The 26,893-nt window shown below is 38.5% G+C and overlaps 1 pseudogene; it reads left to right on the top strand.

Moving 5' to 3' along the window:
- The first annotated feature begins 20,144 nt into the window (after positions 1-20,144).
- Positions 20,145-20,917, top strand: LOC122738347 (annotated as a pseudogene).
- The last annotated feature ends 5,976 nt before the right edge of the window (positions 20,918-26,893 follow it).

Here is a 26,893-nt window from a genome sequence, read left to right on the forward strand (position 1 = left end):
AAAAGTTACTAAGTACATATGCTAAGGTGGTCCTTTGTTAGTGGAGAGAAGGGAAAGATTGGAAGAGATGTTACAGAGATAGAATCAACAAAATAGTAACTGATTAGATATAAAGGCGAAAGGAGAGTGGAGAGTTGAGGATGATTCCAAGATCACAAACCTGGGTTACTAGAAAGTTGGTAGTGACCACTATAAAAATGGAGAATTTAGGAATGGGGAGAGGTTAACTTTGGAGAAAGATAAATCCTGGTTTAGAAATTTTGACTTGAGGTGCATATGAAATATCCAGCTAGAGATGGAAATCTCAAGACTGGACTCAGACAACTCTGAGGTACCACCTCACACCTATCAGATTGGTTAATATGACAAAAAAGGGAAATAATAAATGTTGGAGAAGCTGTGGAAAAATTGGAACACCAATGCATTGTTGGTGGAATTGTGAACTGATCCAGCCATTCTGGAGAGCAATTTGGAACTATGCCCAAAGTGCTATGGGACTGTGCATACTCTTTTAACTAGTGATACCACTACTAGGTATGTATCCCAAAGAGATCATAGAAAAGGGAAAAAGATCCCCACATACAAAAATATTTGTAGCAGTTTCCTTTGTGGTGGCAAAGAATGGGATATTGAGGGAATGCCCATCAATTGGAGAATGGCTGAACAAGTTGTGGTATATGAATGTAATGGAATACTATTGTGCTGTAAGAAATGATGAGCAGGAAAATTTCAGAAAAACCTGGAAAGACTTAAGTGGACTGATGCTGAGTGAAGTGAGCAGCACCAGGAGAACATTGTACACAGTATCAACAACATTGTGTGATGATCAACTGTGATAGACTTTACTCTTTTCAGCAACACAATGATCCAAGACAATTACAAAGAACTCATGATGGAAAATGTTCTCCACATCCAGAAAAAAGAACTGTGGATTCTGAATGCAGATTGAACCATACTGTTTCTACTTTTTGGTTGTTTTTTTTCTATTTTGAGGCTTTTCCTTTGTGCTCTGATTCTTCTTTCACAAAATGACTAATGCAGAAATATGTTTAATGTGATTGTACATATACGACCTATATCAGATTGCTTTCTCTCTTGGGGATGGGGGAGGGAAGGAAAGGAGGGAAAAAATTGGAACTAAAAATCTTATGAAAAAAATGTTTAAAGTTATCTTTACATATAACTGGAAAATAATAAAATACTTTTATGATTAAAAAAAAGAAAAAAAAAGACTGAACTCAAGAAAGAAGATAACTGGGTTTGGAGATTTGGGGTCAACCACCAAGAGATGACTTAAGAGATCACCAACGGGGTATAGACAGAAGTGAAAAGATATCAGGGCAGAGTCCTGAAGCCCTCCTTCACATTTTGGCCTAAGAGATAATGCATAGATAATGATTCAACAAAGTCAGACAGGTAGGAAGTAGTGTCATGAAAACTCAGGAAGGAGAGAATGGTTGAGAATGGCAGATCCTACAGAAAAGTCATAAAGGATAAAGACTAAAAAAAGACAATAGGATTTAGCAGTTAAAAGATTGTTGGTAACCTTGGAGAAAGCAATTTATGTAAAGTGATAATGGTCAAAGGTCAGATCACAAGGGATTGAGAAGTTAATGGTAAGTGAGTACATGAAGTCAAGAAATCAGACTTTTCTAGAAGTTTAGCCCTTAAAAGAGAGGAGAGTATTTAGTTTAGCTTGAGATGATAGAGCCAAATGAAAACTATTTTTTAAAAAAATGGGAGGCATATGTGGATATTTGTAAGCAACTCGAAAGGAGGAGCAGCTGGGTGGCACAGGGGATAGAGTGTGGGATGTGAAGTCAAAAAAATTCATCTTTGTAAGTTCAAATCTGGACTCAGATGTTTAATAGCTATGTGACCCTGGGCTAGGCACTTGACCCTGTTTGCCTCAGTTCATCATCTGTAAAATGAGATGGAGAAGGATATGACAAACCATTCCTATATCTTTGCCAAGAAAACCCCAAATGCGGTCACAGAGTCAAACATGATTGAAATGACTGAACAGCATCAATTGGGAAGAAGGCAGTAGATAAAAAGAGTTTGGAAATAGAAGAAAAGGAATAATGGAAAGGCCAACCTCTTAGAAGAGGGTAGGGATGGGATCAAGGGAATACATAGAGGGGTTGGTCTTGACAAGAACTTCTTCCATTTTGATAAGCAAAGGAAAAGAACTCATGGGGTGATATTGAGGGACTCTGTGGTGTAGACTTTGGAAGAAGAGAGAGTTCATGGCACTCTCTTGAGAAAAGATTTGAAACATGTTGTGCCAAATGTGATAGAAAGCCAATCAAGGAGTTTCCCTGCTGTTTCCTTCTCTGCTACCTACAAATAAGCCCAGATCTCCCCCATCTTTAAAAAACAACAATAAAAACCCTTGACATATCTCCAACCATTTTCCTGGATCTTCTTGTCTATTAGTAAAGGGACACTCATATCCCATACTGACAGTTCAGTTGAGATTAGGAAAAAATTGGTAGTGGACCCGGTTAGCATGGTTTTGTAGCTTCCTCTGTCTTGGTTCAGCATCACTAAGTAGGTGTGGACGAGGTGGTTCATGAAAGTAATTGAAGTTTGAGGTTTACAAAGGTATAAGCAATAAAAAAGAAGGTAAGAGATTCTGACAAAAGTCAACATGTAAAGGAAATGATTAATTAAAATCAAGATGCCATCTCAGACACACCAGCTGTGTTACCCTGGGTAAGTCATTTTGCTTCTTCCTGTTTCTCCATTTGTAAAATGGGGATAATAATAGCAATTCACACAATTATTGTGAAGACAGAATGATTTAACATATAATGTGCTTTGCAAACCCCAAAGTATTACATAAATGCTAGTTATCACCACCACCACCACTGTCCTCCTCCTCCTCCTCCTCCAATTACATACTAAAGTGATTTCCCTAAAGCACAAGTTTGATCATGTCACCTCCAAATCCATAAACTCCAGTGGCTTCCTATTGCCTCTAGGAACAAATACAACATGCTCTGTTTGGTATTCAAAGCCCTTCATAACCTAGTCCCTTCCTACCTTGTTAGTCCTCTTACACTTTATTTACCAACATGTACTCTTTTTTTTCCAGAAAAGTATTTTATTATTGTCCAGTTACATATAGAGATAGTTTTCAACATGTGTTTTTATAAGATTTCTAATTTCACATTTTTCTCCCTCCCTCCTCCCCAAGACAGCAGGCAATCTATATAGATTATATATGTACACTCATATTAAACACATTTCTGCATTATTCATGCTGTGAAAGAAGAATCAGAGCAAAAAGGAAAAACCTCAAAAAAGAAAAACAAAATAGAAATACTATGGTTCAATCTGCATCTAGATTCCATTGTTCTTTTTTACTAGATTTGGAGAGCATTTTCCATCATGAGTCCTTTGGAATTATCTTGGACCATTGTATTGCTGAGGAGAGTCAAGTCTATCACAGTTGATTAACATACAATGTTGTTGATACTGTGTACAATGTTCTCCTGGTTCTGATCATCTCACTCAGCATCAGTTCCTGTAAGTCCTTCCAGGTTTCTCTGAAATCTGCCTGCTGTTTCTTACAGCACAAGAGTATTACATTACATTCATATACCACAACTTGTTCAGCCATTCCCCAATTGATGGGCATCCCCTCAATTTCCAATTCCTTGCCACCACAAACAGAACAGCTACAAATATTTTTGTACATGTGGGTACTTTTCCCTTTTTTATGATCTCTTTGGGGAAAATACCTAATATTGGCATTGCTGGGTCAAAGGGTATGCACAGCTTTATAGACCTTTTGACATACTTCCAAATTGTTCTCCAGAATAGTTGGATCAGTTCACAGCTCCACCAATAATGTATTAGTGTTCCAATTTTTCCACAGCTTCTACAAACATTTATTATTTTCCTTTCTTGTCATATTAGTCAATCTGATAGGTATCAGGTGGTACCTCAGAGTTGTTTTAATTTGCATTTCTCTGATCAATAATTATTTAGAGCATTTTTCATAGAGCTTTGATTTCTTCATCAGAAAAATGTGTGTTCCTATCCTTTGACCATTTCTCAATTGGGCAATTACTTAGATTCTTATAAATGTGATTTAGTCCCAGATATATTTTATAAAGATATTATTTTAGAAATTTTAGAAATAAGGCCTTTATCAGAAATACTGGCTATTAAAATTGTTTCCCAATTTTCTGCCTCACTTCTAATTTTGGATGTGTTGCTTCTATTTGTACAAAACCTTTTTAGTTTAATATAATCAAAGTCATCCATTTTACATTTCATAATATTCTCTTTCTCTTGTTTGGTCATAAACTGTTTTCCTTTCCATAAATCTGAGAAGTAAACTATTCCTTCCTCTCCTAATTTACCTATGGTATCACCTTTTATGCCTAAATCGTGTACACATTTTGACCTTATTTTTGTATACAAAAAAGGTATAAGATGTTGATCTATGCCTAATTTCTGCCATACTATCTTCAAGTTTTTCCAGCAGTTTTTGTCAAATACTGAGTTCCTATCCCAGAAGCTGAAGTCTTTGGGTTTATAAAACAGTACATTACTACAACATGTTCTCTTAAATCCAGTGACACTGGACAAACAAAACACTCCATCTCTTGGTTCAAGGCATTTTAAATGCCTGTCCTAGTGCCTGGGATGTTCTCCTTCCTCCACTTCTACTACTGACCTCCCTGGCTTCCTTTCATGCTTTTAGTCTCAACTGAAATTTCATTTCCTACAGAAAGCCTTCCCTAACCCCTCTCAATTCCAGTACCTTCTCTCAACAGAGTATTTTGTATTTATCCTTTATATAGCTTGCTTTGTTTATGTTTGGCTATATGTCATCTCCCCCATTAGATTGTAAGCTCCTTGAGCATAGGGACTGTCTTTTGCCTCTTTTTGTATTCCCAGCACTTAGCAGTGTCAGGTACATAGCTAAAACTTAATAAATGTTTATTAAATTCTTATTGTTGTTATTTCATAGAGAAGAAAGTGAACATGGAGCAGGGAAAGTAGGGAGGGATAAAGTTACTGGAGGTTGCAGTAAGGAGGGAGAATAACTTTAGGAAGGATGAGGCACAGAGAGCTGTTCAGAAGAATTTTGGAACCTTGGATCATGGAGGTAAAGAGATCAAAGGGTAGGACCACTGGGTAGAAAGGAGGGGAGAAGGTACTGGTCAGAATTATCTTTTATCTCTATTCTTCATTTTTCCCCACAGCACTGGCTGCCAATAAACATGCTCCCTAATCTTAATTCTTTCTGGACCATACAAGCCTTATATACTCTGGTTCCTTATCTCTCATCCGTTTTTATAGCAAAGCTTCTGGAAAAAGCTGTCTACAAGTCCTCTACTCTCATTCTCTTCTCAACTGAGCAATCTGGCTATTATTCTCAGCATTCCACTTAAATTGCTCTTTTCAAAGTTAAAAAGGATCTCACAACTGCTAAATCAGATAGTCTTTTTCCCCCATTCTTCTTGACTTCTCCAGAATATTTGACCCAGTTTCCCACCTTCTCACTCTACATTCTTTCTCTCTTCTCTGGGCTTTGGGGGCTTTGTGTTCTTTGTGACACTCATCCTCATTCTACCTATTTGATCTTTCTTGTTCTCCTTGACTGGATTATCATGAGACCTCTACCCACCTAGTTGTATGGAGATGTCAGGGAGGAGAAGGGACTCTGCTTTAGGCCCTCTTTCCATGTACACTATCTTTTGGTGATCCCATATTCTCAACTATTAGTTCAATTATACTTTCTTATGCTTTCTGTAGTGAAGGACTTTGTGTCTAGAACATTACATATAAGGCCAGATGTGATTGCGATATTGGTTAGTTTTGTTGAACTTTTTTCCACTTTTTTTTTTTATAAGACATGGTTCTTTGAGAAGGGAAGAAATAAGAATATGTTGGGAAATTCAAGTAATATAAAAACAAATGATAAAAAATTAAAATTTTAAACAGCAAAAAAACCTACAAATATTATCTCTGTGTAACTGACTCTTAGGTCTATATGTCCAGCCTTGGAGTTCCAGTCCAATATCACCAATTGCATATTGGACATTCTAAACTGGATATTCAATAGGCATCTAAAATCAGCATGCCCTAAATAGAAGTCATCACTCATCCTCAAATTCAACCTTCTCCTCTCCTTCACCTCACATACCCAGTTGTTTTCAGAGTCCTATCTATTCTACCTCCACAACATCATAGCTACCCTAGTTCAAGCTCTAATCATCTTTCTGTGCTATTGGCATAACCTCCTAATAGGTCTCCCTGTAGCAGGTCTCTTCACTGCAGTCTGTTCTCCATATAGTTGTCAAAGTGATATTCCTAGAGACTCCCTCATTTCCTCTGTGAACCTCAATGAGTCCCTATTATCTTTGGCACCAAATTCACACTTCTGTGTCTGGAATATAGCATTTAATAACAATCTAGAGCTACAATCTGCCTTTCTCGCCTTACATTAGTCCTTCTTAGACACTCTACGTTCTAGTCAAACTGACCTTGTTTTAACTCACATGTGTTTATCCACCCCTCATGTTTCTTCCTTTGCATGGGTTGTCCACTATACCTTTGAAGATATTCCCTTCTTTATTCCACCCCCTTGCAATTCCCAGTTTCTTTCAGAACTCAGTTCAAGGACCATCCCCTACATAAATGTTCCTTCCTGAACTGCCCCTCCACTTTCTATTGCCTCTCCTCACCAAATTACTTTATATTAAGTGTGTATGTAATCTGTATGTATGTTGCCTCCCTAATAAGACATCCAAGCTCCTTGAGAATGGGTACCATTTCACTTTTTCTAAATTGTATTCCTAGCACTTTACACAATGCCTGAGAAACAGTAGGCACTCAAAAATGCTTGTTGATTGATTAGTTGGGAGTTGGAGATGTTGAGCACCTGGGAAGTCAGAGTGTTCTTGGAGCTATCAATATATACATTGATATTTCTAAGCATAGAAGAAGATCATGAACTATGGGATGAATTACTTGAGCCTACAGGAGAAAGGCACTCAAAAGACACACCGAATTCCTTAAGATTGCTTTAATTTTGACCATATTTAAATTCTGCACTATCCCCTGGCAATCAGGTTATGTCATGTGGTGTACATTTAAATGATCATTCCTAACTATTTTGGGAATAGATCCAAATCTTTGCTCTTAACTTGGGGGAGGGGAGAGACCAAAATCCTGAGTACCTTTAAAATACCTTCTCTCTGCCCCAGGAAATGTTACAAACTTCACTTCCTCTAAGTTTCACCTGCTTGGGTTTCTTAATACCTTGCTCTACCTCCATTCATGGATTATCCAACCACTACCAGAGCTGCCTTCACGCTCTAACATGATGCTTTAAACATAAGCAGACATTGTTTGAAAGCTATTGTTTGTCTAACAAAAACCCTGCTTTGTATCCAACATTCAGTAAAGCTCATAGAATCACAGATTTTAAGCCAGAAGGATCCTTAGAGACCATTGATTCTACCTCCTTCATTTTACATATGAGGGAATGAAGGCACAGAAAGGTTAAGTGAACTACCCAGGGTCACACAGCTGTGAGTGTTTGAAGCAATATTTGAACCCAGGTTCTCATGACTCCAAGTCCAGTGCTCTTTATACTATATTTTTTGTTTCATTCTTAGTTCTGTATCCAGGCTTGGGGTTTTTTTTTCCCCTTCACATTTTGTTCTGCCTTTCAAGAAGGTCCAAGGTTATGTTTGTGCCAAATGATTGAGTTTGGAATGACTTCTATCAGAATCTACAAAATTCTTGCGTTGGTTTGGTATGAAAAGTGGGTGAAATTTTGGATCAGGAACTGGAATTTCATAAACAATAATGAAATCCCAGGTGAACAGCTTTTTGGGCTCACCTTCAGAGAAGCCAAGTTCACAGAGAGATGAGAACTCCTAACATGTCAGTGTTGGCAGAACCAATCCCATGGGGGAAAAATAGAGTTTCATTGTCAGAAATGCCCCCAGGAGAAGCACAGAGAGCAATAGTAGCTGCCCTGGGGACAGAGTGGTTCATACCCAAGTTGTCTTGTGAACACATCCAACTCACAGAAATTTTAGGAGCAAGAAATGACTAATAAAATCCAGAGAGAAGTGCCAGGAAAGCAAATATAACCTGCGACAGAGATAAGATAGAAGACTCCTCTTTAGTGGTAAATTCACACACAAAAGAGAGTAAAGCATGTGATGATGCGAAGGGAAGGATGAAAAACAACTGTAAAAATCCCATAGACTGTGGAGGTGTCGAGGTGATAGGCATCATACCTGGGCTGATGTGGAGCAAAGACATCTTTTTCCCTGTGTAGGAAAGGATGTTAAATGGATATGCTTTATGTGAAACAAGGTAGGTTCTAAAAGATTTCCCTGCCAAATCCTTTTATTCTAGCTCCACAATACTTCTGGCATCTGTTTCTTTTTCTCCCTTCCTATTACCATGATCCTAACAATCAATCACTTAATCGATCCTATTTATTAAGTGCCTGTTGTGTGCTAGGTGATGGAAATGCAAGAACCAACAAACAAAAAACAAAGAAAAAAAATACAGCCTCTGCCCTCCTGGAGCCCACATCGTATAAAGACAATAATGTACACGTGTGCATGCGGACTACTCACACAACAAATGCATAAAAACGTGATTTGAAAGATCATTATCCCCCTTCTAATGAAGAAAGGTTTTTGAGGGGACTCTGAGCTTCCATTCTTTTCTTTCTTTAATCCGTCCTCCATAAAGCCACATAACTTGCCTTAAAGGACAAGTCTGACCTTGGCATTCTCCTTTCCATTAATCTTGGGTGGCTTCTACTGTCTCTTGGATAAAATACAAACTTCTCAGCTTGGCTTTTAAAGCACTTCAGTTTTATGGGATATTATTTGCCACTCCATGTACTTTACATTCCAGCCAAACTGGGCTGTACACTGCCCCTTCAGCTTGGCATCCACATAACCACCTCCATACCTTTGTACCACAACATGACTAGAATGTGTTGTCTCCTCAGTTCTGCCTTATTGAATCCCTATTTCCAGATCTATATACCTCTGCCTCACTTAAATCAGGTGCAAGTCAAGACATCACCCTTCTGATGTCATTGGTCTTCTTTGAGAATGAGGGAGGAACTAAAAACAATAAGAACCCCTAGATTTCCTTAAGGCTCAGTTTATGTGTGGCTGCCTACAGGAAACTTTTCTGATTCCCTTAATTGTCAGTGCCCTTTTCCTCCTCAAATTACCTTTTATATGTTTGTTTACATGCTATGGCACTTAAGTAAAATACAGGCTCCCGAAGGGCAGGGATTTTTTCCCCCAATTATATCTTACTCTCCTTAAGTTCTAGCACAGTGCCTATTGCATTGTAGATATTTTTTTAAAGTATTTGTTGAATTAATTTGGCCCAGTTCATAGAACACTGAACTTAAAGGAAATCTGAGTTCAAAACCTAACTTACTTGTTATGTGATCTTAGCCAAATCAGTTAAAATTCTCTCAGCCTCAGTTTAACATTTGTAACATTATGAGGCCAGGCTTAGTGACTTCCAAGGTATAGCCTAGCCCTAAACCCATACGCTACCATAAATATTATATAAATTAAATCTATTTTTATACCTATGATCCTATGTACTCATTGAGTGTTGGTATTCTGAATTATGATCCAGAAGCACTACAGTATCCTCAGGAAACAAGAAATCTTTTAACTAAGTCCATTATACTCTATTTAGTAAAGCAGGAGAGTGGCCTGATACATTGCAGGACCGTTTTCAATGAGGTTTAAACAAAGAGCTTACCCCCTCAGTAAACTAGGTCAATTGAATAAATGTGTTTTAAGCACATTAATTGTTCAGAGCACTTTGAAAAGTTTCCTCTGTAAAATGGGGATAATAATAGAACTTACCTCCCAGTGTAGTTGTGAGGATGAAATGAAAGAAAATATGTAAAGCACTTTGAGAACTTTAAAGCCCTATTTGATGATAGCTCCTATCACCACCACCACCATTATCACTACCACCACCACCACCATCTTTATCATCACCACCACTGCAACCACCATAATCATCAGGCAACTAAGTGGCAGCATAGAGTGCTGGGACAAGAGTAAGGAAGACCTGAGTTCAAATTCAGACTTTACTAGCTGTGGGATATTGGGCAAGTTACTTAACTTTTATTTGCCTCAGTGTCCTCAACTGTAAAATCTGTATAATAATGGCACCTACCTCTCAGGGTTGTTATGAGGATCAAATGGCACATAGTAGGTTCTATATAAAGCCTAGCTATTGTCCTTGCCAAAGTTTTTTACCCTAGGATAATAGGGCCTATTTTGAGTGGAAAAGAAAAGAAGGGGAAAAGATAAGAAAAGCTAAAGGTGTTCCCTATCCTCAGACTGCCATGCTCAGCAGGAGGTTAATGCTTCCCCCAAGAAAACCATTCACCACATGGGAAGCTGTAGAAAGACCATCCACCACAAGAGTCTTTCACAAGATTAATTACTGCAATTGCAGAAAATGCAGTTTGTGGTTACCTGCCTTACCCTGTGGTGCACAAGGGGGCTTTCAAATTACTCCTGGCCCTTGTGGTTTGCAATACCAAGCTGGAGACACAGGATTCGGCAGCTCCTGGACCTGTGTCTATCTCTGTCTAACAGGATGCTTAGGAAGCTATTCCTCCAATGAGAGTGTAAATTACTGGGCACACAGAATGGCTCGTTTGGCATTGTTGCTCCCTGTAAGAGCTGGCTTATGGTCCTAGGGAAAATAGAGGACATCACATCACCCCATCACCGCCAACTCACAGACTAAAAGATTACCATGTGGCTTCACCTCGTGAGCCTCGATCTTGTTCTATTACTACTGACAATTGATTCAGCATTGCAAGAGCTGCTCTACTTGACAAATTACCATATGAAACTGTCTCCAGAAGATAATTAGATTACCGCCCCCACTTTAAGAGAAGGAACAGAGGATTAAACACCCCTAGGATAGCATCCGTGTATTGCTCAACTGAGAATATTTACATTTCTGTTCCTGATTTCAGAGCATTAAGATAAGGGTATCACCCCCATTGGTGCTACATGAGCAAAATCTGCACTTGTGATTTGAGGGCTCAAATCCACCCAAAGATATTAAATGATTTTTTCCTCCCTTGTTCATGGTTTCGACCCATAGGTATTTACAGCCAAGGTCAGCTGGGTAGGACTGCTCTAGACTGCTCTAACTTCTTAGTGGGATCTAATCCCCTATTTCGAAACTTTGTTTCTCAGAAAATCATCTCCAGTCTTTACATATCCAGCCAGTCCTGCCAGTCATTCCTTTTCTGGGACCTGGTGTTTATTACCATTGAAGGTGAAGATATCCAGAGTGAAAATCTATCAGGACCCCTAGCTAACCCTCTGTGGGTGGATTCTGGCTCAGAAAGTACCTTCACACTTTCTTTCTCTGCCTGCAAATTTTTACCTCTTCCTGTCTCTGCTCCGAATCCCAGAAGCCTTGGGAAGAAATAGCAGAATGATGATTTGCACGGTCTCAACAAAGATGGTTTTTATAGCACAGTGGAAGCCACCTGTAATACCTAACATAAGGATGGCAGCCCACTGCTATTGAAGTGAATGGAGTATAATCTTTTTGAATAGCTATTATCAAAGCCAAGGCAAGTGAAGTTGGCTAAAATAGGAGGTATCATTTGCTGATTTTATAAGGACTTTATTCCAACCTTAGGAAAGGAACTTTTAGAAAGTATTCATAAAATGAGACAGGTAAAAAGTATGACAAGCAATAAGAGAAATGGTATAACTAATATCCAATTTCTAATTAGCTCAAGTTCTTTCATCTTACCAGTGAATTCATTCATTCATTTCATAAGCATTTATTAAGCACCTACTATGTTCAAGGAACTATGCTAGATGCTAGGGATAAAAATAAACAAAAATAATACTGTTCCTGCCCTCAAGGACTTTTTATTCTAATGAGCAGAAACAATGTGTATACAGATGAATCAACACAAAATTGATATAGAGGATAGGGAGTATCAGCAGCTGAGGGTATCAGTTTAGATTCTTGTATAGGAAGTAATAGGAGCTGAGCCTTGAAGTTAACAATGGGTTTTACAAATAAGAGGTATGGAAAGATTTCTTTAGTAGACATGAGAAATAAGTCATACAAAGGCATAGAGTCTGGATAAGTCTCCTCACAGTTTGGAGAATTAGAAAGTAGATCAGTTTGGCTAATATGTCAAATGTATAAAGGAGGATAATGTGTAATAAACCTGGAAAGATAGGCTAGAGCCAGATTTTCTTTAAAAGCCAAATGCAAAATAAAAATAATAAATAAAAATTAAAAAAAATAAAAGCCAAATGCATTTTAGCTCAGTGACATTAGGGAGTCACCAAAGGTTCTTGAGCAAGAAAGGTTAGAACTATATTTTAGAAAGATGAATTTTTAAAAATACTGTATTGATACCCTTTGTGTTTAATATCACATTCATTTCTGGAGGTGGAGGAGGTCCTCCTCCACTTTCACCACACATTTATGCCCATTTGAATTTTCCCTTGTAATCAGTGGTATGACAGTAAATGTTTAACAACTGCTCTCTGAAAACTATATGACACACTTTTAATTTAATCTGCCTCATTAACATTTTCTCCATCACATTCTTTGTTGTTGTTCAGTCATTTCCATTTGTGTCTGACTCTTCATGACCTTATTTAGGACTTTCCTGGCAAAAATACTGGATTGGTTTGCCATGTCCTCCTTCAGTTTATTTTGCAGTGGAGGAAATTGAAGCAAATAGGGTTAAGTGACTTACACAGGGTCACACAGCTAGGAAGTGTCTGAAGCTGAATTTGAACTCAGCTCAGCCCTCTATCTAGTGCACCACCAAGCTGCCCCATCACTTTCGTAAATCTAGACAAAGCAATAAATCAAGAGTTTGATGATTTCTGAGGTGTACATACAATAAAAATATAACAATGGATCCTCTTCAGTGAGGACAAACTCGTTCCAGCATACCCCTGCTTCTAAGACAAAAACCTATTAAGCAAAAACACCCACTCCAGTGACCACCTCTGATAAGGAATACAATATACTGCTCTCTGACAAAAGTAGGGAAGTATGTTTCAGTATCTGTTCTCAGGGATCATGCCAGGGTTTTCATTTGCTCAGAATGTCTTTATATCAGTCTTTTCATTGACTTTGTAATCTTTTAAAATATTCTTTATTTTTATTGCTCTTTATTGTCCTTTTGGTCCTGCTTATTCCGCTCGTTAGGTCCTATAAATCTTAGGTTTCTTTGAATTAGGAAGATGATTTTTGGCAACTGTGTGGAAGAAGTATTGGAGAAGGCAGATATTGGAGGCACTGAAGCCAGCTCAGTGGAGGCTATTGCTTATAGTGAAGATGAGAGACGACAAGAACTTGAGCCAGAATGATCTGTGCCTTGCAAGAGGAGGAACAAGGACATATTTGAAAAAACACTGTGAAAAGAAGAATCACTAAGACTTGTATTAAGAGGAAGAATGAGCAGTCGAGGGCTATTCTAAAGTTGCAAAATCTGACTGAGTAAAAGGAAGATGGTTCCTTTAGCATAAACAAGTAAGCTGGGAAGAGAGATTGGTTTAAGGGAAAGAATATGCGTTTCAACAGCTGAATTTCAGGTGTTTATGGGACATCCAGATGGAGATACTTAACAGGCAATTGGTTGCTTGAACTGTAGTTCAGGTGAGAAACTGGGGCAGGATATATAGATGTGAGAGTGTAAGTGCCTTCCTCTCTAGAGATGACCTTTTATCTACTATGTGTATATATGGTATGTACCCAGTTATTTACAAGTTGTCTCTCCCTTTAGAATGTAAGCTCCTTGAGGTTAAGACTTTTTTTTTTTTGATAAAACTCTGGACTTGCAGTCAGAAAAACCTTGGTTCCTATCTTACCTCCAGAGACTTACTGCATAACCATTTCGAGGCTGTTTCCTCATCTATAAAACAAGGGAGGGGCAGCTAGGTGGTGCAGTCGATAGAGCACTGGCCCTGGAGTCAGGAGGACCCGAGTTCAAATCTGACCTCAGACTCTTAACACTTACTAGCTATGTGACCCTGGGCAAGTCACTTAACCCCAATTGCCTCACAAAATAAATAAATAAATGAATGAATGAATGAATAAATGAATAAATAAGTAAACTAACAAACAAATAAATGAATGAATAAATGAGTGAATGAATGAATGAATGAATAAATAAATAAGGGAGTTGGACTTGGTGACCCCTAACATGTCTTCTAGCTCTTAGTCTGTGATATTCTAATCTCTTAAGGATGACCTCAAATGATACCTCTTTTGTGAAGCCTCTCCTAGCCTCACAATCAGAAATGAACTTTTCTTCTTCAGATTTCATATAGCACTTGCATGTCTGTTCCACCTCATTTTGCCTTTTAGTTATAACATTGCATGCCTCTGTTGATGTTGCATTGCCTCTACTAGACTGTAAGGTCTATGAGGGCAGCCATGGTAGAGTCCTTGGGCAATGTTTGGTGCACAGCCTAGCACACAGCTTTGCTCAAAGTAATCCAATTCAGTTGCCAAATATTAATAGTGTCCATTATGTGCCAAGCATTGTGCCAGGCAATGGGTATACAAAGCCAAGCCAGAAATGAAACATTCCCTTCTCTCAAGGGTGGTACTTCACAGAAGAGTGAAGGAGTGAATGATGGAATGAGAAAATGAATGTCACAATGAACAAATGAGCAAGCGAGCGAATGAGCGAATGAATGAATGAGCGAATGAATGAATGAATAAATGAAAAATATCCCTGGGGTATAATTTACCTATTCTACTGATTTTTTTGGATAGCAATGAGGTTTTTTGTTCTTAGTTATGACTTGGCAGTAAGTGTTTAGTGTTCTCCCTGTATTACCTTACAGAAGTTAAAAGAAGGACAAATTAAAATACTTACAGTCCTCAGGCCTGCTGGTCTGACACAGCAATCATTATTCACTTGCAGATAAGAAGCCCTGCTTTCTCAGAGCAGTGAATAGAGAGAAATGAGATCACACCTTCTTACCAGGTGAGTAAGGCCCACCAAAGATGGAAAAGAAGTACATTGGGAAGGTAATTGAAGGAGAGAAAATGCATGAGAGAACAGGGGAGAGAAAGAGAGAAAAAGATAGGACTAGAGACCCAGAGACCAAGACAGAAGGGAGGGCAGAGGAGGGGGGGGTAGGGAAAGACAAAGACATACAGAAAGAAGAGGAGAAGAGAGAGGGAAAGAGATAGAGAGGTGGGACAGAGAGAAGGGGGAAGGGGAAGGAAGAGATGGAAGGAGAATGGGGAAAGGGGAGAGTAAAATGAGAGACAGAAGAGAGGAAGAGAAGAGAAAGAGAGGAGAGGAGGAGGGAAGAAGGGGAAGAGAGTGGGAGAGAAAGAAGGAGAAAATGAGAGGAGAGAGACAGACAGACAGACAGACTGACTCTCATTGTTATATCTGGGCTGTGAGATGTTTTTCACATATTCAAGCATTAAGGAGAGCACCCAACATTTCCTTCTATCTTTTCTCACATCCTGAAGTTATCTATTAAATGATTGTTCTCTGGCACTGTCTACTTATCAACAGGCAGATATGGCCCTTGATATGTATGATTTTCTATATCACAATATTTGAAATCAAACTGTAAATCAATTTGTCGGAAGTCTTTTTCAAAGTGGAGGTACACTTCATTTTGTGCAGTAGATGCATTCTTTAAAAAGGTATGTTTATATCCAGTTTTAGTAAACCATCATATTTTAAATGTGATTGATGGCATAGTAGATAAAACACTGGACTTGCAATGGGGAAGACAAGTTCACATACTGCCTCAGACACTTAGCCCAATCACTCTGAGTAAGTCTTCATCTTTCTCAACCTCAGTTTTCTCATCTGCAAAATGGGGGAAATAGTAGCACCTGTTTCACAGGGTTGTTGTGAGGATCAAATGAGATAATATGCTTTAAAAACCTTAACTACTATATAAACATTAGCCATTATTATTATTATTTAATGTGGTATAAATTCACTAAGGCTAGCCCAACTCTTCACCATACTACAACATTTTATAAAGTAGCAATCTCTTTGCAATGTGAGCCAATTGGGGAAATTTAGATTTTTGCATTTGAGAACTTAAAGTGAGACACATAAATCCTGTATCTGGCTGTGTCTTAGTGCTGACCCCAAAGGCAGCACTACTGATTGGTAAGCTTCATTGCTTGCTTTATTGCAAGCTTCATTGCAAGTTTCACTGCTCTTTTCTCTTAATGCTGTATCCCTTAGAGAACTCACTTGCTTTTAAGGGTACAGAGTTATATATGTGGGTTTTGTCTCCTCCAGTTAAACTATAAGCTCCTTGAGATCATGGACTGATTTGTTTCTGTTTCTTAAACACCCAACATAAGGCATGCCTGTTGACTAATTGATTGACTTCATTTTCCTGTGTCCCCATCTCATGGACTCCTTGAGAAAGGGGTCACATCTTGTATCTTTTTGTAAAAGCTGCAGGTCACAGAAATCATCAAGAGATTTCTAACCTTTTAGTTTTGAGCTTTCCCTAGGTTAACTAGGCAAGTCCTCAGATGAGGGACACATGGTCCACTGTCAGGCACGTATTCAAGGCCTTCCAGGCTTGGTAGGGCTATATAAGTCTTTCCTTCTAGGAGTGAAATCTTTGAGAACTAAGGGTTGCCTCTATGCCATGTCAGAGTAAGATTATAGTCGATGGCATATATGGTAGGCATAGCAATAACTGTTGAATAAATATTGAATGGCTGAGTAATTTCTTAATAACTGAAGCTCTCCAAATGCAGAAAGGGCTGCCTTAGGAAGAGACTATAACAGTCCTTAGGCAGTCTGAATGACCACGTGGTGGGTATAATGTGGAGCAGTGGTGCCAAATTCAAACAGAAATGAGGGCCCTCTAAACCATATGCAGTAATCCTTTCAGGCCACATATTAATTTAGAAAACCACACATTAATATTATCTATGTCTTATTTTGTTTTTATTTCATTTATTAAATATTTCTAGATTACATTTTAATCTGTTTGGGCCACACTCAAGAGAGTTGTGGGCCACATGATTGAAACCTCTGGTTTGGGCGGGGGGGGGGGGGGGGGGGAATCTTGTTCAAGGAAGGGTTCGACTAGATGCCTTCTGAGACTCCTTGATTCTGTAATTTTCTTTTGATTCTCCTACTCTCCACCTTTCCTACCATCCAGGCCTTTATAGAACTCCTCTCTCAGATGAGTTAGCTCCTTCAACTCACAAAGATGACTTTGGAAGATTCAAAGTCATTATTCAAAAGCTGACACCTTTGACTTCTTAAGTAAGGAATGGCACACATCTTTGGGAGTAGGTTGGGCTTAAATCTATATTGTTATCTTTCCTGATGGCATGAGGTTGCTCTGGTCAAATGGAAACCTACATCATTAAACCTATAGCTGGCACTTGGAGAGAAGATTCTGTCCAGTCTAGAGATGCTGCTTGCAATTAAGCTGTTCAAGGACTGCTGGAGTTTCATGGTCTTAACCGATGACTTACTTTGATAGGAAAGGATTAACTCTTCAAAACATTTACTACCAAGATGCTATAGTAATCCCTAGGACACTCTGGGTTTCTGCCATACCAAGCATTTCTGTGAGACTGGCTTCTAAACCAAGGGTACCCTTGCATATTTACACAGCAAATTCTTAATTATATTGCTCTGGGATTTGATGGAAATGAGTCATTTCTGTGTATTTCCAAATCCTGTCACTTAATTGTCAGTCGTGGAGGAGCTCATTAAAGTACTTGCTAATTTGTAGGCAAGAGTTAAAAGGCATTTTGGCTCTAGTCAAGTTCCAAACCAGTTTATTTGCTTTTTTATGATGATTGAACCATGTATACTTTAAATAACCTTATGTTCAACACTTGGCAATATTAATTTCACTTGACTTCGTGTCTTAAGGTCAAACACGTTAATCAGGGCTTCCATCATTAACTGTTTCCTTTTTTATTAAACAATTATGATCACTTGCTATTAATGAGTCGTGAAGTTTTAATAAATTTTTGCCAGTATGGAATTACTAAGCAGTAATTATGACATATACTGTATGGATGGTTTGTTTCACAACTTAAATTTGGCCTAATGTTGGTAAAAATACAAAAGAACAACAAATAATTAATTAGTTTTTACTATAGATCTGAAATAGCCCTTTCTAGGGACAACATCAATTAAAAGAAAAAAATTGAAAAAAAAATTGCAGTTGTAGATAGAACTATTGGATTTGGGTCTTGTAGATCCAGAGGTCCCTATCTGAAAGTAAACTCCATAGTTTTGTTATATCAATCAATCAATCAACATTTATTAAGTGCCTACTACTACCAGACACTGTACTAAGTTCTGGCAATACAAAAAGAGACAAGAGGCTTTCCCTGCCTTCAAGGAACTTATCATATAATGAGGAACGGGAAAGGGCATATAAAACAAATATACACAAAGCAAGCAGGATAAATATTTTATTTATGTTTATAAAAATATTTATACAGGATAAATAAGAAATACCAGATGGAGGGCATTAGAATTAGGAGTGGTTGAGGAAGGCGTCTTGCATAAGGTGACATTTTAGTTTGGGACTTAAAGGAAGCCAGGGAGGTCAATAATCAGACTTCAAAAGGGAAAGTGTTCCAGACATGGGACGCAGCCTGAGAAAATGCCAGAGGTGAGAGATGGAGTATCTTGTTCATGGAACAGCCAGGAAGCCAATGTCACTGGATCAAAGAGTACATATTGAGGAGTGCAGTATAAGAAGACTGGAAAGGTAGGAGGGGCCTAGGTTATGAAAGGCTTTGAATGGCAAACAGATCATTTTGTACTGCTTCTGAAAACAATAGGGAGCCACTGGAGTTGATTAAGTAGGGGAGTGACATAATCAGATCTGTGCTTTAGGAAAATCAGGTTAATGGTTGAATGAAGGATGTATTGGAGTGGGGGGAGACTTGAGATTGGCAGACCCACCAATAGGCTATTGTAGTAGTCCAGGAACAAGGTGCTTAAGGTCTGCACTAGAATGGTGGTAGTATCAGAGGAGAGAAGGCAGTGTATTTGAGAGATTTTTGCAAAGGTGAAATCAGTGGGGCTTGAAATGGGGTGAGAGGTAGTGAGAAATCCAGGATAACACCTAGGATGAATGTCTGAGGGACTAGGAGGATGGTGTTTGCCCTGTACAGTCATAGGGAAGGTAGGAGTAAGGAAGGGTTTAAGGGTGTAATGATTGGAATGATGCCACCTGCTGGAGACTTACTGTAGCAAAGCTCCCCCATGAGGAGAAGGCGTCTGGCTCTTCCGAGTCAGGAAGTGACATTTGCTGGTGGGAGGAAGAGGGGGCAAGGCTGGCACTCTCACTCTCTTTCCTCAGGACTCAGGTGGAGAAGGGAGCTAGAAATGCGCTCTCCCTTTAATAGATAGATGAATCTAGGCCTTTCTCTTTCTTTTCACCAAATTCTTATTCTCCTTAATAAATGCTTAAAAGTCTAACTCTTGCTAAAGCTTATAATTTATTGGCAACCACTCATTAGATATTTTAGACAGACTAGCGAGAATTTTAGCCCCTTACAGAGGGAAAGATAATAGATTTTATTTTGAACATATTAGTTTAATGTGTCTACTGGAATCCAATTCAAGATGTCTAAAAGGCAATTGGAGTTGTGAGATTGGAAGTCAGCAGAGAGATTGAGGTAAGAAAGGTACCTCTGGTAATCATAGGCATAAAGATGTTTAGTAAATCTATGGGAGCTGATGAGATAACCAAGTGAAGTAGTATGGAGGGAGATGAGGAACCAGGACAGAACCTTGAGGGACATCTATGGTTAGAGGGGATGATCTGGAGGAGAATCCCTACAAATAGGAGGAATACCACAGGTTTCCTAAAAAACTATGAGTTGGGGGCAGCTAGATGGTGCAGTGGATAAAGTGTTAGCCCTGGATTCAGGAGTACCTGAGTTCAAATTCAGCCTCGGACACTTGACACTTAACTAGCTGTGTGAGCCTGGGCAAGTCACTTAACCCCCATTGCCCCGCAAAAAAAAAAAAAGCAAAAACAAAAACAAAAAAAATCTATGAGTTGGGTGCTGATGGGTGAGAGCTTGTAGCCATGAGGCATCTCTACTTCACACTGGACCCCATCCTCAAGTCCTTTGGGATCAATATGCTGCACTTGAACCTGCTTAGCAGGAGCAGTAATAATAGTAATGGTAGTAATAATAGTAGTGGTGATAGCAATAGTAGCCAGAGCAGCAATTAGGACAAAGAAATCACAGCTTTACCCTTGGGCACCAATGTCTAGATGAAAAGATTTCCTCTCTATGGTAGGTGAAATAATTATTGCTGCTTCCTCCCCTAGCCCCAAATCACTAACCTAAGTGATTTTTTTTTTTTTTACTTCTTGGTTCAACCTAAGAAAGTTGAAACATTTCTGGCTAAATCGTCTGATTTTGCAGCAACCAATCCGATCAGTCTTGAGCCCTTAAAGAATATTGTGAAAAGCCTTCTCCTAGTGCCTAATGGTGCCTTGAAGAAGGATATGACTGCTGACCAGGTCAGAGCAGATTTCATCACTCTGGGGCTCAGTGAAGAGAAAGTCACTTATTTTTCTGAAAAGTAGAAGCAGAAATCTCCCACATTTGCACAATGGGCAATGGGACAGACATTGATGATCAACCAGATTATAGATATGGAAGAAAATTTGGAGTGACATCAGGGAGCAGTGAACTGCAGAAAGTGGAGAATTTTTTTTTACAAGTGAAGTTGGTGGTTAAAAAAAGAAACCAGTCCCAAAACGTGTATATAGAGTTAAACATGCCTCAGTTCTGTGACTTCCTGAGTGAGATGGAATGTGTCCCAGCCAGCCAAGAGTGTTTCTTCTGAAGGTGAAGGAAGAAGACTCCGAGGTACAACTTATTTATCCTTGAGGCCTCCTCTATAACAGCAAAGGGGCTGGGGTGTTCCCAGAAAGGGTCACAATTCTGTACTAGGAAGCCCAAGACAATTACCACTTAAACTCATGATTCATGAAATGGCCACTCATCACACAGTCCATGTCTCAAATATTTAAACCTTGGGAGTTCTGCTTTTGAGAAGGAGAGAAGTTGAGTCAGTTTGTGACACTTACCCTCCAAAACTCCCATTTCTCAAACTTCCAAGCTCAGCAGTCAAACTACAGAGAAGAGTTAACCTGAAATTAGGCAGGGAGTGGGAGTGGGGTTGGGAACCGCACTACCAACATCCTGAGAGTCAGAAACTGAAACAAACAAAATAAAATGCACTTATCATTTATAGTGGGGATTCTATTCTATTCTGTTTTAATGATATGTCTGTAGGTAAAACCAAGGTAGCTCCTCTTTCAAAGACTTGTGTTCTTTGGAGGCCTTGACTCAGTTTTTCCTTCTGCATCTGCCCTGTGAGCATCATCATCTTCTGAGTCCCCTTAGGAGTCTTTGTCTGTGGCTGAGTAGCCACTGAACAGAGTTTGCCTTAACAAAGTGTCTAATAAAGGATCCAAAGAAGAGGTCTTGGGATAAAACAAAGAAATAAACACAGCCTTATGAGTTACCAAGACAATATGCCCCAGTCAAGGAGAATCATGAGAGCCCAGATAGTTCAATCTCTGCCCCCATGGAACTTCACATGAGTATCTACTGAAAAGAGGTGGAGGGAGCCATTGCATACAGGAGGTTTAGCAGTGTCACAGGGGAAGGGCAGGACCTGGGGCAAGGGCAGCTGTGAGAACTGGTTCACAGAAGTGGCAAACTAGGGCTAGGGGAGGAAGTAGCAATGGTTCTTTCATCTACCATGGAGAGGAAGTCTTCTCATTCAGATGGTGGTGCCCAGGGGCAAAGCTGTGATTTTTTTTTGCCCTAATTACTGGTACTATTACTATTGCTATTGCTATTGCTATTGCTATTACTATTACTATTACTATTACTATTACTATTACTATTACTATTACTACCCCCGCATAGCAATACCATTACTACCACTACTACTATCACCTCCCACCTTCATGACCACTACTACTACTACTACCACCACCACCACTCCCCATAGCAACACCACTACCACCCCCTACCTTCACCACCATTACCACTACTACCAGCACCCCCATAGCAATACCATCACCACCACTATCACCCCTGCCACCTTTACCACCACTACTACTACCACTACTACTACCACCACTACCACCACCACTACCACCACCACCCCCATAGAAACACCAGTACTACACCAGGACACCTTTGCCACCACCACTACTACCACTACCCCTTACCACTACTACCACTACTACCACTACTACCACTACTACCACTACTACCACTACTACTACTACTACTACTACTACTACTACTACTACTGGTTGTTGTCCTTAGTTCTCAAAGAAAACCAAAATGACTTCATTATGTTAGAGTCAAGTTACAGTGTGTCTGAGTGTAGTTGATAAGACCAATACCAGCTTGGAATGTTCTGCCACAGATCAGGCACAAATAATCCATTTTAACATTTGAGTTGGATTCTCTAAATCTGCTCATCTCATGTTTCTTTTGAACTGCTTCATTTCTTCTTTGCTCATAGAGCACAGTACTTTGTCTGATGAGGGCACACCATGCTGAGAAGTTCTGTGTCAGTTTCTCCCATATCATGAAATCAATTCCAAAGTTCTATTACTACTACCATTAACACTACTCCCACCACCACCACCACCACCACCATCACTCCAATCACCACCACCATCACCTCTACTACCACTGATACTAGAACTGATTTGATTACTATGGAGACTACAATTGTTTGACCATTATCTAGCATCTTAAAGTTTTAAAGAACTTTATCTCATCTTATCTAGTGGTCTATAATGTTTAAGGTCCATAGACAAAAAAGCCCCAATTTGTGGTTTATGTGGTGGTTTGGTTCATGTATTCTTTCTTCTAAAATGTTTTTCTCATATGTCCTTTCTTCTTTGGTCTCATTTTCATTAACCTGATTTAAGCTTCTGAACTTATTCAGCAAGTGTCTATTAAGCACTTAGTATGCACGGAGCTTGTGTATTAGGGAAGTACAAAGGTGAATAAACTTTTCCTTTCATTGAAGGTGTGTGCAAACCAGGAGAGAGTTAAGGTGAGTACATAAAGAACCACATCTATATGTCAAAATATGTCGAAATAATCAAAGTATTGAGGGAATTTAGTGAAAGGAGAGGATCAGGGATAGCTTCATCAAATATAAGGTGTTTGACCCAGACCTTAAAAACTGAATGGTAATTAACAAATGGAAATGGTGGAGAATGGAATTTCAGGTGGAAAGAAGTGCATAAACAAAGGCATGTTCACAAAATAATTATTATTCCAATCTTGTTTATGGCACATAGCATGAGAAAACTAGTAGATAAAGCAAAGTAAAGAAATTGGAGCCAGATTATAGAGGTCATTGAATGACAGGATCAGGAATTTGTGTTTTGTTTTCTAGACAACACAAAGATTTTGAGCAGTTGGAATACCATGAATCAGAATCCTTTTAGGAAGACTAACTTGTACAGGATGTACTTGATGAGGTAGGGTGGAGGAATTGAAAGATAAGAGAGGCCTGAGTAGGGTTGAATGTAGTGAGGATAAAGTGAAGAACTGCAGTTGATGGGACTAAATGATTGAAAGTAGGGAACAAAGGAAACAGAAGACTCAAAGAGGATGATTGACACTTCAAGCTTAGGTGATTAAGAGGATTGACTGATAGATGAATTCAGAGGATGGTGGTACTATTTACAAATAGAGAAAACAAGAAGATATTGGGGACTTTTTTGGGGGCGGCTTTGTTTTGAGCTTGATGGCATCGTGGAACATTCAAATGGAAGATTAAAGTGTGAATTAATTAACTGCCATTTCTATAACACTTTAGAGTTTGCAAACTATTTTACATACATTATATCATTTGAACTTCACAAAAGATTGTTGTGATAGTTACCATAGGGAAGGAAGGAGGGAATAAGAATTTGTATAGCACCTACAATGTGCCAAGTGCTGGGAATAAATATCTCATTTGATCCTCACAATAACCCTGGAGAGGTAGGTGCTATTATTATCTCCATTTTATCAATAAGGAAATTTCAGGTAAACAGAGGTTAAGTGACTTGCTTTAAGTGAATTAAGGGTCCCACACCTAGTGTCTGAGGCTGGATTTGAACTCGGGTTTTCCTGAGCCCAGACCCAGTGCCCTATCCACTATGCTACCAGATGCCTTCTAATAATATTATAGGTATTATTATATCCGTTTTAGAGATGAGGAAACAGAGCCTCAGAGAACTTTTTATCTAGCTTCTGGTGAAACAATTAGGAAACATCAGAGGCAGGATTTGAATACACGTCTTCCTCACTCCAAGTCCATCAGGCTCTGGGCATGTTTTGGATGGACATATTACTACACCTATTACCACGGAAGATATCTAAAATCCAATATTCCAGTTTCTCAATGAAATTGAGAAAGGTGGTGAATTTAGAGATTGAAATGGATTATTACCTTCCTAAACAGCTGTTAAGACTTTTTGATAATGGAGATGACTTACATTAAGATCTTAGCTAATTTTAAGAATTCATATTAAACTGAACTTAGAATTAGGGGTCCTGGATTCTGGTCCTAGTTCTGTAATTAGCTGTTTGTGTGATGTTTGGCAAGTCATCTTGGCCTCCATTTTCTCCTCTCTATCATAGTGATTAGGAAGCTACAAAGAAAGATAATGCATGACCTTTGCATTCAGAGTTCAATCTGGTTGGGAAATAGACTCTGGAAATGATTAATAATAATAATAATAATGATAATGATAACAACAATAATAAAATGAACAAACAAATAAATAAATAAATAGATAAATGAATGAACAAATAAACAAATGGATGAATGATTGAATGAATGAATGAATAAAAGCAGATAAGTAAAATGAACGAATGACTAGATAAATAAACAAACAAACAAATAAATAAATGGATGAATGAATAACTAAATAAATAAATGGTCAGAAAAATAAGTAAGCAAGAAGATAGATAGATAGATAGATAGATAGATAGATAGATAGATAGATAGATAGATAGAGATAGAGATAGAGATAGATAAATTAACAAATGGTAATAGCCAGTGTGTGACAAATGACAATTGGGTATTCAGATAGCAAATGCTTTTCTGAGGAAAGAGAAGTATCTGTGGGTTGGGTGAAGGGAAGTTTTCTTTAGAGAAGAAGGAAAGTTAGTAAGATATATAGGTTAGAGGACTGTAGTTGGAGTCAAGTGTTTGAACCCCTCTTTTGATTGTTTTAAAACTTTTTTAATGTTTATTTTAAAAAATTTTTCCATAAATGTATTTTATTATTTTCCAGTTACATATAGAGATAGTTTTCAACATTTATTTTTTAAATAAGATTTCTAAGGTTCAATTTTTTGCTCCTTCCCCCCTCCCACCACCTTCCCCAAGAAAGCAAGCAATCTGATATAGGTTATATATGTATATAATATATATATATATAATCACATTAAACATATTTCTGCATTAGTCATGCTGTGAAAGATGAATCAGAGCAAAAAGGGAAAATCTCAAAAAAGAAAAACAAACAAAAAAATGGAAATAGTATGCTTCACTCTGTATCTAGATTCCATAGTTTTGTTTTGTTTTGTTTTGTTTTTCTGGATTTGGAGAGCATTTTCCATCATGAGTCCTTTGGAACTATCCTGGACCATTGTATTGCTTCGAAGAGTCAAGTCTATCACAGTTGATCAACACACAATGTTGTTGATATTGTGTACAGTATTCTCCTGGTTCTGATCATCTCACTTGACATCAGTTCATGTAAGTCCTTTCAGGTTTCTCTGAAATCTGTCTGCTCATCATTTCTTATAGTACAATACTATTCCATTACATTCATATACCACAATTTTTTCTGCCATTTCCCAGTTGATGGGCATCCCCTCAATTTCCAATTCCTTGCCACCACAAAAAGAGCAGCTATAAATAATTTTGTACTTGTGGGTCCTTTTCCCTTTTTTATGATCTCTTTGGGGAAAAGACCTAATAGTGGCATTGCTGGGTCAAAGGGCATGCACAGCTTTATAGCCCTTTGGCATAGTTCCAAATTGCTCTCCAGAATGGTTGGATCAGTTCACAGCTCTATCAACAATGTATTAGTGTTCCAATTTTTCCACAGCTTCTCCAACATTTATTATTTTCCCTTTTTTTGTCATACTAGCCAATCTGATAGGTGTCAGGTGGTACTTCAGAGTTGTTTTAATATGCACTTCTCTAATCAATAGTGATTTAGAGCAGTTTTTCATATGGAAATACCTCTTTTGATTCTTAATAACTGTGTGGTTCTGGATGAGACACTTGGCTTTTTTTTTTTTTTCAGAGGGTCAGTTTCCTCATCTGTAAAATGGGAATACTAATGCCAGTAGTACCCATTGTTGTGGACAGCTAGGTGGTGCAGTGGATAGAGTGTCCAGAAGACTAATTCATGTGAGTCCAGGTTTGGTCTCAGACTCACTAGTTCAGTGACCTTGGGCAGGTCACTTCACCCTGACTGACACAGTTTCTCACCTGAAAAAATGACCTGGAGAAGGAAATATCAAATTATTCCATTATCTTTACCAAGAAAAACCAAAATGGGGTCACAGAGAGTAGTATTACTCATGACTTAATAATAACAAATTTACAAAAACAACAAAAACCTACTGTTAGGATCAAATGAGATTGTGTATATAAATCTCTTTATAAAAAATGATAAAGGATGGAGTGCAGGTGCTTCATTTGCATAAAATAAACTGGAAAGGATTTGAAGAGCATAGAGTCACAGACAATACTGGGAAATCTCTC

Source organism: Dromiciops gliroides, chromosome 2 (assembly GCF_019393635.1).
Source record: "Dromiciops gliroides isolate mDroGli1 chromosome 2, mDroGli1.pri, whole genome shotgun sequence".
NCBI lineage: Eukaryota > Metazoa > Chordata > Mammalia > Microbiotheria > Microbiotheriidae > Dromiciops > Dromiciops gliroides.